Genomic DNA, 16,519 nt, shown 5'->3' with positions numbered 1-16,519 from the left:
GTTTAAGTACCACACACACACACATCATCCATCCCAGCTGTCACACACTGGACTGGCAGTCAAAGTGCACGTCAGATCAACGGCTGACAAAAGAACAACAACATTTCGTTGTCTTTCGTTGGCTTCACAGCAGCTTCTTCAGCGACTTCCAGTCTGCAACCAGCCCTGATCACAGACGCCCCCTGAGCCTAATCATTAGAGTCTTCCTCACTGAAGAGTTTCCTCAGTTAGGATGTCAGAGATCCTGTCCTGAATTCAAAAGAACCGCCAAAAACAACAGCAACAGGCTAACACTGACGTCAGCCTGTTAGCTTTAAACTTCCCTGACTGTGTGTTAATGGCTTTATTTCCTCTCCTCCACCGACATGATTGATGCAGAGGCTGAAACTGAACATTACTGGTCCATTAAAGCAAACTAGCTAACCAAGTGATAAGTGAGGTAATCCAGCTGTTGCCGTGGGTTCAGGCATGACAGGAAGAGCCGAGTTTACAGTGTTGGTTTAGATATCTAAAGATACTGATAAGATACAAGATCTGAGATACTGTCTGAGATGTCTGAAACTTAAGCTGCTGTAACATTTTTCTGTAATGAGGCCAGAGAAGCATAAGTCTTTGAGAAGATTCATGACTAAAACTGTGTACATATGAAGACAGAAATAAGCAGACAATTTTTTTCTTCAGAGCCACAAAGTCCCCGAATTCCACTTCATAAATCTCAATAACTGTGGTGCACATGGAAATGGAAGGTGTAACAGTCAAGTAGGTTAGTTGGCAAGGAGCAGAACTCATTAGGCTGTAAATTACATTGGAAACATCCTCATGTGGCAGAGAAGCTGCAAAAACTGAGAAAGGAAGAGGGAGAATCAAATTATAGAGAGGAATAAACATGTAGGCCGCATACGTAGTGTTAATAATGTAGAACTATTATTTGGAAGCATTTCTAAGCAGCCCGTGATGCTTCCAGACTCCAGTTAAACTGAAAGATTACTGCTGTGGGATTCTTGGATTACATGACCTGAATCTCATACACGTAAAAATGTACAAAACTCCTTTTAAAAATCTAGCAATTTAGTCTGTCCTTGAGACCTTGAAAGTTACAATAAATTGGCAATCGTCCACAGCACTTCCTTCATTGTTCTGTCAAATTCGACCTCAGCTTTATTTCTTCAGCCGACTGCTTTCTGCTCCTCTTTCCACTGCCGTTCACCTTCCACTCCTCCGTCGTTTCTCAGTGTCTTCCTGCATGTTGCCTCCTCTTTTATTGTTACTGTGCTCAAGAATCTGCGGTCGAGTCAGTATCAACCGCACCATTGCCTCTAAAGCTGGATTAGCTGCTGAAACACACAGATTGCAGCATGGCGTGACATCGATTCCCAAGTCCTAATTCATCTTCCTCCTCTCCTGATATCCTCCTCCTCCTCCTCCCCAGCCTTCCTCTCCATCCCTCCAGTGCCTTCAGTCAAGTCGCTGGATGGATCCTTCACTCAGCGGACTGTCGGCGTGTCGGCTCCGTTCACACCAACAAACTGGTGGAAAGGTTTTAATGGAATCGAGTCACATGTGTGCCGGGTGCTTTTTTGACAGAAATGTCACTGAGTCCCCCGTTGCCATGACAACAGATTTAAGTCAGCCACTCAGCGATGCTGGGTCGCCTCCCAGGCTCCTCTCATCTTTTGTCTCTCATGTACAGGCCTTTTAACTCTGACAGCTGACAAAGTCTGAGGAGCAGATCAGAAAGATGATCATCCACGCAGGATCTGCGACTGCTAACGCGGTTTAAGTGAACAAAAGACCTGAAAAGACTAGAGTCCATTAACTCATAGCGATAACACACTTCTGTTCGCCGTGATGATCGGTGAGTCCGGAGCAGTTATTAACCCAATTAGGAGTCAGTTATTTTTTAGCTGAGTCGCCAGCAAAGTTGGCAAAGTTAAAATCAAATAAAAATGGATGTAAAATATCAAATTTCTGACTTCACAGGAAGCATGCAGAGTGTTAGTTAGACCTCCAGGATGAAAACCGGTGTTACACAAAACTGTTTCAGCTGCCTCTCATTCTAACATTAACAGAATTTCAGAGCTTTGGCTTCTTCAGCGCAGACTGTTCAGAGCTCTGGTTTGTGTCGATGCTCACTGTGGGAAAAGCGACGGTCTATTTACGGATTTGGATTCTTTTATTTGAGTAGAAAAAGTTAAACTCCAGTGATGTGTGGGTCCGACAGGTTGGAGAAAACAGCAGTGGATCCAGTGAGCACCACAGGGGGGACTAATGTCACTGTCAAACTGTTGTCAAGCTGAGTGTTGGAATCAAGGAGGAGAAATAACAGCATCGGTGATAGTCGCTGCCATCGAGCTGTCCGTCTTCTCGATATCGTCTGACAAACTCAGCATGTTGGCATGAGCTTATAAAAATGATATTCGGGCGGACGGATGGCTCTCCAGTTACTGGTTAAGGTCAATCGAATCGTCCTGCCCCGCGGAAATCGATTAGAATGGAGACGATGACGGACCGCAGAGGAAACGGACCATTCAGTTTAATATCAGCCAATTCGTCTCTGGTATTTGATGTATCGTTGACGTGGACCTGATTGCCAGCGAGTGGCCCGACATGCTTGTTTGAGCGGTTTGGATTTGTTTTTGTGTTCTCGTGTATCCAGAGGAAAGCGCATCGTGTGGACAGATTTTTCTTTCAAACTGAGGGGAGAAAATATCTGTCATACAGGCTGGAGTCTTTGGCCTTCCCCCCCCCACAGCAGCACCCTCTGTGCGAGCAGGAAATGTCTTTTCTCTGGGCGACTCCTGCACGACATCATGTTTTTTCCCCACATAAATTAAAGTGTAACAGCAGAACGAGTGTCTGCGCACACGCTCGGCTGCTGAGGCGAGTGTGTTTTCATGCAGGCATCTAAACAAGCTGTTCTAAACACTGAAAGCAGTGTTGCACAGCAGGCTGATCAGATATTTGCAGAGCAGGATGAGAAGACAAAAAACTCAACCCGCAAACAAATGTGAGCACCGACTCAAACTAAACCCAAAAAGTAGTGACACGCCACAAACCCAGAAGCTTTTAATCCTGCCTCTAGTCTCAGCAGCTTGTAGAGGAGACGCGACAGAAGCAACAGCATCTTTCTGCTTTTTTCTCCTTCCTCCCGACAAAAAGCTGCATGTGTACTCGACTCTTAGCACTGTCATGTAAGCTTCTATTCAGCAGGGCGTCTGGCAACTCAAGGCAAACTCATCTTTCCCTCCAACGCTGCAGCTGTCAATCAGGACCCCCACCCAGCTGCCTGCTGCCTGCCTGAGGGGACACTGCCCCCTGTCGCCTGCTGTCAGGACTGCAGGTGGAGGGAGGGGTGGGTGGATGGAGGGAGGTCTCTCACACACACTTTGAATCTGTCACATACATGAGGAAGTGCAAGCTGTTACCCCAAATCCTACATGTTCCAAATGTGAAGTCTTTGTCAACTAAGGAAAACGTCCTTCTTTTAAACAGCAAGAAAATCCATTTGTTCTGTTTTCATCTAAAAGGCGTTTTCACTCTGAATGCTCAAGGCTTACAGCGACGTTAACACCCTTTCTTCGATTAGGCCGAAGCTCATCGACAGGAAAACTGAGACCGAGACTCCACTGTTGTACTTCACTAAGTCATGCACTACTTTATTCTGAAGTTTCTATCTTTTATTCTGATTGCTTTTTTTAAATATTTATATAGCGTTGTTTATATTTATTTTGTTAGGTAATTGGGCTTACACCGGGACCGGGGAAACTAATTTCGTTCAACCTCATGTTTCTACATGTGTGAAATGACAATAAAGCTCCTTGAATCCTTGAATCCTTGAATCCTTGAACCATTGGATCACGCAGGATTGTGGATTGTGTGGCCGAGCTGAGGTGCTGCACACCTGGACACCTGATTAAACATTTGGCGGTTCGAATTTCTTTTGTGCTAACTGTTCATATCCATGAAACACGGAGATGTTGGGACAACAGACGAAGGCGGCGCCCAACCAGCCTCCTTCACTGGGTATAAAAATGTCTCGGTGGCTTTAAATAAAAGCTGCGCGACTGTTAGAAAACCGCTGAGGAGGAACGTGACACATGCAGTCAAAACAAAGGCTTACTAATAATAAAGATAATAGTCATAATAAGGACATTGAGATTTATTAGGATGGGATCGAGGAGGCCTCTGTTTGAGCAGCTGTACATGAATTAGTGACGGAGCTGCTGCTGCATGCGAGTGCAGCAGCTGTGATGTGTCAGACTCCTCCGGGAGAAGGATCTAACATCCTGTACTGTATGTGCTCGCCTCACCACAGCCACAGAGCACTCCGACAGCTTTTTTTAACATCTCAACATTAAAAACAAACACAGTGACAACAACTTCTTCATGTTGCCTTTTCCTTTTTTTCCCTTTTCTTAGTCTCTTCCCCTCCTCTTCTCCCCTCCCCCTTTCATTGATGTCGGCTTTTCAAGAGCACAGGAGTAGCGTTCAAAAGAGAGTCGTCGCTGTTTTCTCCCCCCTCTCTTCCCTCCGCTTCTACACAAAGAGTGCTTTCAATTTTTAATGCACCGACCTCAGAGAGAAGACGCCCCAAACAAGAGGGAGAGGAGTCGTAATGATGAGCGGCTTTAAACAGATGAGACGCTCAAGTTCAAAATATCCTCTCTGCTTTCAGCTAAAAGAAAAAGCAGGATGCACTCAGTTGTCTCCGAACACAATATTCAGAAGAGCGCATTGTGAGTCTTATGCAAATATATTACATCCCAAAGCCTTTTGTCTTGCTTTTCACCACCAAACTGGTGTTCCTGCGTGTTTCAGCAGCAGCGGGCAGCACGTCTGTGACGCCACCCGCTGGTTTGTGGCTCGCCGTCAAAAGGTTCTCTAACTCTGTGATCTGACGCTCAACTGTGTAAGGAGCTTTCTAATAAATAATAAATGTAGCAACTTCTGACCAATACAAATCTATTTCAGCTTCAAATTAACAACTTAATTGTTGCATCGGCAGGCATTTCGGCACGTTTTTGAATCCTTGTTGTTACGCAGAGTCGTGGCGCGGGGCTGCACGGCCGCCACACTCTGCCGAGCCTGCAGACGTGACACAAACGGCATTTTCTTGAAAGGACTCTGTGATTCTGTTGTTAAGAAGGAGTGGCCGTGATATGGCCAGGGCGACCTCGGCAATTTATCCAACCACAGGTGGAAGCAGGCGGCCACAGTGAGCTCACACATCTCTCCATCAGATAAAGTGGGGAAAACCTGTTGGCTTTTCTCCGGCAACAAAGAGCCGCTGATAGCAGCCGTCTTTCAGTATGAAAGCCTCCTTTTTCCCTGCATGTTCCTTTTTTTCTGTGAATCTGCTGAAATCTGCTTGTCCCTGCTCGCTTTGTGAGCATGTCACAGTATGTGGCAGGTACCAGCCCCCGACCGCCACTTCCTGTCAGCGGACAAGACAAGGACAAAAGGCCGCAGTGCAGCCAGACGAGGAGATGTAGTGCAGTAGAAGTGTTAACCCCCCCCCCAAACCCCTGCAGGAGAACGGCTTCGCTTCACCCCGTCCGCCGTCACGGAGAGTCACAGCTCGCAGAAAATTACAAAATAAAGCGGACAGAAGCTGCTGGGAATGAGAGCGAGGACGGAGACTCACGTGGACAACAGGAGACGTTCACAAATCCACTGTGAAAGACTTTTCTCTTTTATCTGCACACAACATAAAGACAAGACACCTTTATTTGCCCATTTTTACAAGCACTTTGTGTCAAAGGGCTTTACATAACATCAACTTCCTCTGCACTTTGACCCTCACATCGACTGAGGAAAAACTCCCAGAAAACCTTTAACAGAGTTAAACAGGGTGTGCAACAGGGGAGCAGAGGAGGATCAAGCAGCTGGTAGAAACTTAAAAGGCCATTTATTGAAATTGTTTATTCCAAAGTCTAATTTCTTAAATCAAATCTAAATGTCTGCTAAAAAAGATCAGTTTGTACTGCAGTAATCCTCCGTGGAAAGGAGCAGAACCGCCTCTTTTATGTGTAATATAAAATGGAAGGAATTCCAATGCATATTGTGTGAATGAATGAATTCGCACAGCGAGCATCAGCACACAGGAAGTCGGTGCATTCTGGGTTTTTCAAGGAGCTGGTTTACCTTGAAGATTTTCCTGCCTTCTTTGTCAAACATCAGGATTCAGACAGGAGCCAGAAGGAGGCTGTTTTCAGTCCCGATCAGGTGTGATGTGAAGCACCGACAGTGAGAGTGCAGGTTACGTGAGATGTGATTCTTGTCCTTTTTTGGTTCTCTTTCTATCTTATGTTTGCTAACCCTGTGGAGCCTGTCACATGCGCTGTGAAATGGCTTTTTTTACATGAAGTACATTCAGTTTTGTGTCTTGAGACTCTCGACGAGTCGCCCAGTTGAATCCTTTTGTCTCCATTCACGTTAGCGGACGGCTAAACCAGCAGTTAGCCTCTGGTGTGCAGAAGCTATGCAGACAATCCAAAAAACCCCAGAAAACTAATTTCTTAAGCTTCACTCAGCAACCTTCACTGCAATGAACACAGACCTCCATGAAAACTGCATACTGTGCCTTTAATTAAACCAAAGTGTTTAGAAAGAGAACAAAAGTGAGTGCACACAAAGCGTCCATTACAGTCCTCTGCAGTGTGGCATAAACTGTTTGTACTGAGTGTGTGCTCAGACAGAAACATTGTTCAATATCAATTTAGATGAAATCAACACGTCAGTAAAGAAGAGTGAAAATTTACAGTAGAGAAGACAGGTGCCTGTGCTTTCTAAACTCTGTCAGCCAGTCAATATAATAAACTTTATTAGTGCTGCGCTTGTCAGAAAACGCTTTTAGATGGTGATGTAACAGACAGGCTGATGTTTATCTCCCGGGAGACGAGTATCGTCTGTCCATCATGTTTACAGAGAGCCGACTGAGGCTCTGACTGCTGAGCTCAGCTGAAAACGACTGACACTGTGTGTGTGTGGGTGTGTGTGTGTGTGTGTGTCTGTGTGTGTGTGTGTGCCTGTGTGTGTGTGTCTGTGTGTGTGTGTGTGTGTGTGTGTGTGCATGTGCGTGTGTGTGTGTGTGCATGCATGAGTGTGTCAAGTGAAGATGATGACTCCGTCAGACTAAAGTGAGCTCACAGATGAAATCTGAGCCATTATGTTAACGGTCATACTTCTCTTCCAATCACTTCCTGTTCCTCTTGAGGTAACAGTTCAACATTTTGAAAATAACTTGAATCCTGAGAGATCTGAGGATCAACGCAAAACCGCTCTCAAGTCAGGATGAAGTATGAAGCTGAAGGCGATTAGCCTAGCTTAGCACAAACACTGGAAGCAAAGGGAAACTGCTAGCCCCCTCACAGTAACCTATGTAAAGCACATCTAAAGCTCACTAATCAACCCAATAAATATAATTTGTTCACTCAAACAGATGTCTGAAACAAACCAAAACCAAATGTAAACCATTTTAACACACTGTACAACAAACTTGGGATTATAATAGTAATTAAAACAAAACAAGACTAACTGAATCTGCACTAGTCTGCAGCCATTTTAGCAGATAATTTTAGCAGAGTTTGTAGCTTACTTCAACAGTGACGTGAACTGAATGCTAATGCTAACAGGGCAACACACTCTGAATGAAAAAGCTAACATGTTGATGATTAGTGATGTTATTTTTCCCATCCAACTCGAGGTTTACACAGTAAACTCGACGTCTGACACGAAGACCAGAAAAGTTGCATGACATTACGACTGCTGGGACAAACACACACCCCGTGACAGTTAGAGAGAAGACAACAACAAACTAACACAGCAGTGCAGCAGCCGCGTGCTGCTGTGGTTTCTAAGTTTGCATTGGCTTGCATGATCAAATCCAACTGTGTCACACTGCAGCTTCACTCCTGCAGCTTCTCTCTGCTCACTTTTCCCTCCGGACCCAAATGGGTCACTGAAGAGAGGCTCAAAGTGAGAGCCCAACCAAAATATTTGAAAGTATTTCCTCTGAAGGGAAAGAGTCGGGCTGCATTTGGGGATAGTGGGGATAAAAAATAGAAAGATTTATTCCAGCTTTTTGTCATGGTTTCAGTCTTTCATATTCTTGTGAGTGGGGCCCTCTGGGAACGATGCCGATGGCGCTGGACAGAGCTGCCCGACAACAAAAGAGGAGTCTTTACTTTTCATCTGTCCTGGCCTTGCTCTCCCGGGGGTTAAGATGACCATCGATCGGCCGGGTTGATAAACACAAAGAGCTGCTGGTAAAAGAGCTCACAAAGCGGTCCAGCTCTGCCTGTCAATTACCTACAGTCTCCACTAAAGCCCTGCATCGCACTGCTGTGCTTTACATCAGCCCCCCTGGCAGAAATGTGCTCACGTGAGGACTTTGAAAGATATTCACAGACAATGTTGTTTATTCCCCCTTTAAAAATATCTTTAAATTTTGTGCAAAAGGGCTGCAAGAACTATTTCACAGCTCAGAGAGCAGTTTCCCCCGCCCTTCTTCCTGCCACCCACACCTCTCATGGGAATCACTTCTCCCATGTCCTCCAGACCCACCAGCATCCCTCGACCTCCTCTTCGACGTCCTCCTCCTCCTCCTCCTTCCACTCTGGCTCTCGCCGAGAGATCACATGCTTGCAAATGGGCCCCCTAGCTGGGCAGCTTGGCGGTTGGAGGGCTCCCTGGTGGATCCGCCAATTAGCCCCGGCTCCCGGCCTTGGAGAAGTGGAGCGAGGCCAGCGGTGCAGAGAGCTCCATGACGTCCCCAGAGTTTCCTTTTAACGGGTGACCGCCAAAGATGGGTCGAGGAGAGGCGAGGAGAGGAGAGGAGAGAGGGGAGACGGAGGGCGAGGACGGCGAGGATAATAGATGACCCCTTTGTCTGTTTTGCCGCTAAGGATTTTAAATCAATTGCAGCTTGTGTCGCCCTGCCAGGCCGTGCAGCTCGAGCTCAGGGGAAGAGATGAGCGGCAGAATGTGGAAAATGTTGAAGAAATCTCATCAGCTTCTCTCAAGCCAGCTCTAAATTAATGTTGGAAAATGCACCTTTTTTCTCCATCGTGGCCAGCCAGTGAAGAGAAAGCTTTTCAACATTCCCAGAATGGGTCAATTATGGAACGGTCCAAACATTTCCCAGCCTTACTGGGAAAACTAAAGCTTTTCTTCTGCTGACACACAAGTCAGTCAACCTTACCATTATTAGCCCTGACTGGCCTCAATGCAGCAAAGAAGGAATTAAAGCTTCAGTCCACATGACAAACTGATCTGACCAGCAGCCACCACAACGTCTGTGTTGACTGACATCAGTGCAAAAGCCCAGAAAACACCTAACGTGAAGGCCAAAAGGCAATAAAGTCTGCTTATTGTGGTAGACGCTGAAATAAATGAAAATGAAAAAAGAGCCGTCTGGTCGGCCGTCCTCAGCTGTGGCTGACGTAAACCACCGCAAACCCAGAGATGCAGTGATAAAGCATCAGTGTTACATTATTTGAACACCAAAGCAAGTGATTTTTCTGTCCCAGACTCAAATACAAACAGCGAAGGCCCTGGTGAGCTCGCTGTGAGAACGACGGCCGCCTCTGGTGTCGACGCTGCTGTTTACCCGACACACACACACACACACATAGAAGTCAAGTAGGTGCCTATTTACCCACAACCCCTGGTTTGTTAAATCAACAGTTTCCTCTGAGCTCATCCCGGAAAAACAGAAAGGAACCAAATTAACAAGAGCACACACGTCACGACTGAGCTGGGATAGCAGAGAAATTTCCAGCAGCAGAGCACAGAAGTTTGCCCCAAAGTCTTTATGAGGAGCACAATGCAAGAGCAGAATTAAGGAAAGTTGGAAAGCTGAGATTAGCTGAGGCTGAAGAGAGACAGAGAGGGGAGGCGAACAGCTGGCTGGGACAGATACTGCTGTTTCAGACCTCTTCCCAAACCTGCCGGGTAAACAAACTGGCATTCTGTTTGATTTATGGAGTGCGTCACTGACCGCATGGCCATTATTGCAACTGAAAGAAGCGTGAGAGTGCGCTGTCATCATCAGCATCCGTATTTTAGCTTTTCACAGGTACGGCGGACTTTGTCTTGTGTTCTTTGTCAGTTTGGCATCTTCTGATTCAGCGGCTGAGCTGAACACAAGCGCTCGGGCGTGCTGTAAATCATCGGCGGCGAACACAGAGAAGCCGTTTGGCACCGGCAGACACCCTGTGTCTCCTGGTGGAGTGATTAATCATCACACTCTTCAATGTTAGGAGGTAATTTATGGCTCCAATTCATGGGCTTATCATTATGTGTGGGCAGGTGAAGAGGACGGTTTGTCTCAGGAAAATGCAGCTCAGACCGAGAAAACAACTGATGTTCACTGTAACGCGTGAGCTCAACTGTCACATTGTTCTTTAATTGATTGTATGTAGGTGTGTCCACATTCATGTGGGTTCCCCTGGGTGTCAGTGAGGGTCCATCGGCTCCATATTGGCCCCTAAGGTCGCTAATGGCCTCTAGGTGAGCCATAAGTGGAGTCGTGTGAGCAGAAGAGGACATCCTTCAGTTAGAATGGATGTGGATGGAGATGATAAACGTTGATGTGAGCCTGCAAAGACTGGACGATGGCTGCGTCCACAGCTGGTTCCTGTAATAAGACTTCAGCAGTTGCCTACCGCAGAACGTCTTCTGCAGGTCTTTCAGCACCGCCTTGCACATCTTCTTGGTGTGCTTGGTGTCTGGGCAGAAGTCTTCAGTGACGGTGAGCCCCTCCACGGCCTGGTTTATCAGCCTCTTGGCGTGGGTGACCCACTCCTCCTGGCTGTGGTTCTTCAGGGCGTCGCACTCGGTCAACGCTCTCCCCGTCAGCAGGGTGACGAACATCTGGAGCGGCTTCTCGCTTTCCGCTCTGGCGGTGGACTCGCGGCCAGAGGCGGAAGGATCAGCAGACTCGTTTCAGGTTGGTCCACGGTCACCTCAGAGTCGCGTTCCTCCTCCAGGATCGTCACTGGTGTTTGGTTGTCAGATACGACACTCGTTTGTGAATCTTCCATTCTGAGATGGTTCTCAGTAGTTCTTCTGCTTTGAAGAGCTAATCGTGAATGAGGGAAACTGTGTGCAGCTGATGGTCTGTAGGGTCTTCTAGACTGTAGAATCCCTGAGCTGCCTTTGGTCTTTGATGTAAGGTTCAAGAACTGTTTCACATCAAAACTGTTTTTATTCACATTGATAAGTTTGAGAAAACCGTCTGAACCAGAAAACCAAAGATTCTGGCCTGTGTTTACCAACAACAGTTTTGCAAAGTGTCTCCGGATCATACCCAGGCATGAGCATGGCTTGTGAAGGATCTGAATGCTTCTCCCTGTCGTCAGTGTCATTGTTAACAGTCCCCTCTCCACAGCCCCTGTGAAGCTTGCAGTGCATGGAGTGACAGCAGGGGGTTGGTGTGTATGAGCATCAATACTCACACTGATGCGAGGTAAAGTTCATAAAGGTCACACAGGAGGTCAAGCAGAGCAAAGCAAACAAATCCAGGCAGAGAGCAGGCAGGAACCAATCAACAAAGCTAATCAAAAACCATGGGAACGATGGGACAGGTGAGTGTGTGACGAGACCAGGGACAGGTGAGTAACGAGAACAGGTGATAATCACGAGTGCAGGAAAGACCCTGAAATGAGTGGAGCCTCTCAAAGTAAGCGCATACAATTCACAAAGATTAACGTGGCAGTTGAACACAAAATCACTGAGGCAGAAGGCCACAAAAGAACGAGCTGATACGCAGCCTGCTGTAGGAGAAGAGAATCTGCATCTCTTCATTCATTTACTCAGTCTGTTGAGTTTCCTCGAGCTCACCCGAGAGCAGAGGGACTTCTCCATGCTCTTCCGTCTTATTCAGTTGGATGACTTTTGGGAACTTAAACCTTACCTGGATATTGTCCGTCCTCTTACAGGGTGGTCTGTGACAGTCTTCTTGTGTTTATGTTGTTTCTTTTCTATTATTCCGATGTTTTTGCGCTGCTGTCTTGGCCTGTTTTTGTTCCCCTTCCTTTTTACCTTTTTGGGGTTAAAGTCAAGACGCAGACAGGAAAGAGAAGAGCAGCAGAGTAGCGTCTGGTCGAATAAAGTCACAGCTTTGTTTCGGTGTCGTACCTTTTGCTTTTACCCTTGACCTCTGATGCTGCTCTCAGCATGAAAAAGTGATGTGAGATGAAGCTGAAGTCCAGCTGTGAAATGCTGTGATATGAAAGCCGCTCCGTCTGGAACATATTTAAGATGTTCTGCTTTATCTCCCTGACCTCCCTTCCTCCTTCACTCCCTCTGAGAGATAAGATGTTCTCCATCACGTTGGTGGGAGAAGAAAAGATGGACTCCATCGGGCTCTCATTCGTCACTTTTAGATCAGTATTGATCTGCTGGCAGGGCTGCAACGGCGGCGGCGGGGAGATTTACGCTGGCCTTTAACCACAACGATGGGGGCGTTTGACCCGTCCAGCAGCTAAAAGCCTCTCAGCTCGCCGGCGGCTCTATCATCCACTGCTCCAGACATGATGGCCGATGAGATATGCTGATGCATCAGTCATCTGGCACATCAGCTTGGGCCTCCTCCTCCTCCTCCTCCTCCTCCTCCTCCTCCTCCTGCGGGTTGTTGAAGGAGCTCCTGAATCTGCTGCTTTTCGGAGCTTTGTTGAACGTGTGGGAAGATAAACATGTCAGCCATAAGAACCTTTTACAGCTCACGTATGCTTTGGTCAGATTGGACATCGGGATGTTTTACGACTTCCACAACAGAAACCAAATTGTCATCTGACCACGCTGATCGGTGCCTTTCTTTGCCTCCTGTCTTTGTAGCTCATGAATGAAGGTTGAGATTGTGTGAGTTCAGCCCTCCAAAGAAGGCCTTCGGTTGTGTGTGATGCAAGCTTCAGGTGGCTGGTAAACACTGAGGTACGCAGGGGTCGCGAAGCCACGTCAGTCTCGTCTTAGGCGAGCCCGTGAACCTTCAGTGGAGGACAAGCTGATGATTTTACCTTAGCGGCTGCATTTGGATGATTCGGACTTACAAATGGCTGTAAGTAACACCCTGAGGAGAAACAGGATCATGAAGAACAGCTTTATGTACAGTATGTAGTTTTGTCCAGCAGTTTGGGTGACTCTCTTCAGACTTCATGTGAGAAATTGCACAGGAAAGATAAAAGCAGCGTCAGTAACTCAGAACTGATCATCCAGGGTGCGCACACGTCGAGCGGCCTCGGTGTTACACAGCAGTAATTTAAAAATAATTTGCTCTTTCTTCGTGCCTCACGGTCCTTCAGCCCGACTCCTTTTTCCTTTTCCTGCCATTGCCTGTTTGCGCTCGGAGGTGACGTTGGAGCTGGTTCTGGTTTGTGCGGTGACTCACCTCCGGCTCCGGCAGCCAAACTCCTCTCGGCAGCTCGGCGTGCGAGAGCGAACGGCGGCTCCTCTGCCGCTGAAGCAGCTCGGCGGACCTCTCGGCATCCTGGGCGAGGTGGAGGTGGGCGGATCGTGTCGCCGCCTGCTGCTAAAACGCACAACTCATCTCTTCATTCAGTTTGTGATTTTTGTCTCTCGGCTGGTGAGAGTCTGGCACGGAGACTGAAACGACACTTGCAGGAAAAGAGTGTGACTCAGTGTGAATGTGTTTGTGCGAGGGAGCGTCTAACGAGTACGAGTTCAACTTCTGAGAACAGAGTTGTTTTGTGCAAGGACAAAGGTTTGCATGGAAATATGTTGCTGTGAGTCATGAGAGGAATAAATGTGACAAACGTTTTTCACTTGTACTGTTTTATTCTCCCACCTAAAATGCTGTAAATTAGAAACAAAAAGAAAATAAAAATCAAGAAAACAAAATGAAAACTTCACTAACAGAACCAAATAACCCCAAAAAGTGACATTTTGATTAAAATTCATGCCGATATTGACAGAGATATCTTTTCATGTTTTGATCCTGCCTTGATTTTAAGTTTCTTATGTAAGAAAATAATTTCTCTTAGCCATGAACTGCAGCGGCTTGAATCACTGAGGCAAAATTCGTGTATTTCGTGCTAAATGACCTCAGTTGACCCCACATTTTGATTGCTGAAATCTCAATCACATGGCAGCACCGTCTGAGCCCGAGTGTAAGACGATGTGTTCACAGCATCATATTCTCTCTGAGAGACGACTGCTGGCACACAGCTTCCACACACGAGTGCATTACGGGTTGCTTGTAGTCTTAACGTTCTGTGAGATGCTTTTGAGGGAGAATATACCCCACTGCCACATTCAAACAAATACCAGCAAACATTAGTAAAATGTTTATAGCATTAATGGTGTTGATTTGTTGCTGTATGATAACCTCTCACAAGCCAATCGGTGCATTTCTTTGTGATTTTGATTACAATGTGTGGCTAAGACAGACAAGCTAACAGCCTCATCCTGTGGAAGCCCGTTTCTACTAATGAGATAAAAAACAAAAGATCCTGAGAGTCATTTTAATAAGAAACTTTTTTTACCAAGGATCTTTTATCTTTTATCAGATTGGATGTAACGTGTTTCCACACTCGCCTGTGCCACTGCTGCAAGTAAAAAGAACATTTAGCTTCCTAATATTTCTTTCTCCCTCCTCTTCCTCACTCCAGCAGCACAGTCTTCAGGAGGCTGGAGAGGAGGGTCGCTCTTTAAGTTAAGATGGTTTTAACTCTGCTTTAATCGTCACACGGAGAGTTTCATCTCCCTCAACCTTTTCTTCTTCTCTGGTTTCCTGCTTTCACTTCTTTCTGTGGTTTGCGAGCGGGCGATCATAGCCCTGATCAGTTTCAAGCACTGACGGAGTAATGGCTGCTTTCAGCGTCACTTTGAATCACAGGCCCCATTTCCTGTGCGTGATGAAACCGTCGTTCTCGCTGCACTGAAGTGAACTGTTACAGTCCGCAGTATCCACAGCCCGGATTTAAACATTAAACCACCGCCTCCAAACAGCTGCTGTCAGATCCATCTGAGGCTGTCCAAGACACATAAGAGATACCAGATACGGCAGGCTGAATTTGGAGGAAATGTGTAAATAAAATGAGACTTTGATGGAGGATGCAGGCACAAAACGACTCGTCTTATGTTTAACCTTCACTTGAAATCACGCAGCTGTAATATTCCAGCCAAAATTTGTCCTTTGAGGACCAACCGTTCACCCCCTGCGGGTTTGGAAAGTGGCCCAGCTTCAGTCTATGACACAGTGACCAATTTATCTGTGGCTTATTTAAGGAAAATTATCAGAAAGGTGTTGTCATATTGCTGATTGGAGGATAAATGAGACAGCCGACGGGTGGAAGCTGCAAACGTAGACGAAGCAACGTCAGCATGTCTAATGATTAAAAATGTAAACAGCACAAATTGCCAGCCTTAACCACCACACTGTGAACAGAAACATTTCAAACACTAACACAGAACTCAACAAACACAAACTACTAAAGGAGAGCAAATCTGCTATGTCAGAATCGAACTTGGATGCATAAAGTTAAGTGCTGTCATGAAAATCATAAATCATAAATAAAGGAATTCTGATTCTGATTCTGAAAAGCAGCAGGCAGGTGGAGGACAGAGAGGTGGGGTGTTTGGGATTAAGTTGACTTATGCTGATGAACGAGGCTCAGCAGGCACACAAGTCCAGGAACACGTCTGGAAGCACAGCAGGAAGTTCTGATGGCAAGTTAAAAGAAAGTTCAAATCAGCAGCCAATCGTCCCTTCAGTCGTCGATATCGGATCCGATCGGCGCACGCCGAACTCTCGTCCTCGCGTCCTCTTGTCTCGGTCCCGTGTGAGCCGAGGTCTGTTTGTAGTACTTTGGTGCAGTGCTGTAGTAGTGATCACAGTATTGTGGAGGCTCTGGGGGCCCGGCAGGCTGACTGACGGCTCTCTGCTGGATGTGACAACGTGCCTGAACCACAGGAACTCGTTAGAGCACATTTTGACTCAGTGTGTGTGTGTGAACCTGGTTAACTATGTGATTTTTTTTCTGGTGTGCTGTCGCTACACAACGTGTGTGTGTGCGGGCGTGTGTGTGTGTGTGTGCGCGCCTGTGTGCGTGTCCTTTAGCAGGAAGAAGCAGCTCTGTTCTGTTTGCCTGTCGCCCACACTCGACTCACCCGCTCTGTTCAGCACAGCTCTGCTCACTAATCAGGTAGAGAAGCTTCCTGCCGGGAAAATAAGAGCCGACTCTGCCCTGGGAAAACAATTCAGCCATCATGCTGCCATTACAGCGATGGCCACAGTCCTAATTTATCTCCCAGTGTGTCAGTCGGCTTTTTTTCTCGTATATGAGGAGAGTTTTTGAGCAGAGCAGAGCGCCGGCTCTTAATACTCTCTCGTGCCTCGCACACAACAAACAAATAAGGACAGCAAATCTCGGCTGCCAAGTAGATTTACTTTTATCTGCGGTATCACCTCACTCCCAGACCACTCATAAGATTAGAAGGAGCAAGCTGCAAAATTGGATCTGTTTTGTCAGCTCTGACGATGTTGTCCTGATGCCTT

This window comes from Scatophagus argus, chromosome 12, assembly GCF_020382885.2.
Source record: "Scatophagus argus isolate fScaArg1 chromosome 12, fScaArg1.pri, whole genome shotgun sequence".
NCBI classification, from domain to species: Eukaryota; Metazoa; Chordata; class Actinopteri; family Scatophagidae; genus Scatophagus; species Scatophagus argus.
This window is presented reverse-complemented; position numbering follows the sequence as displayed.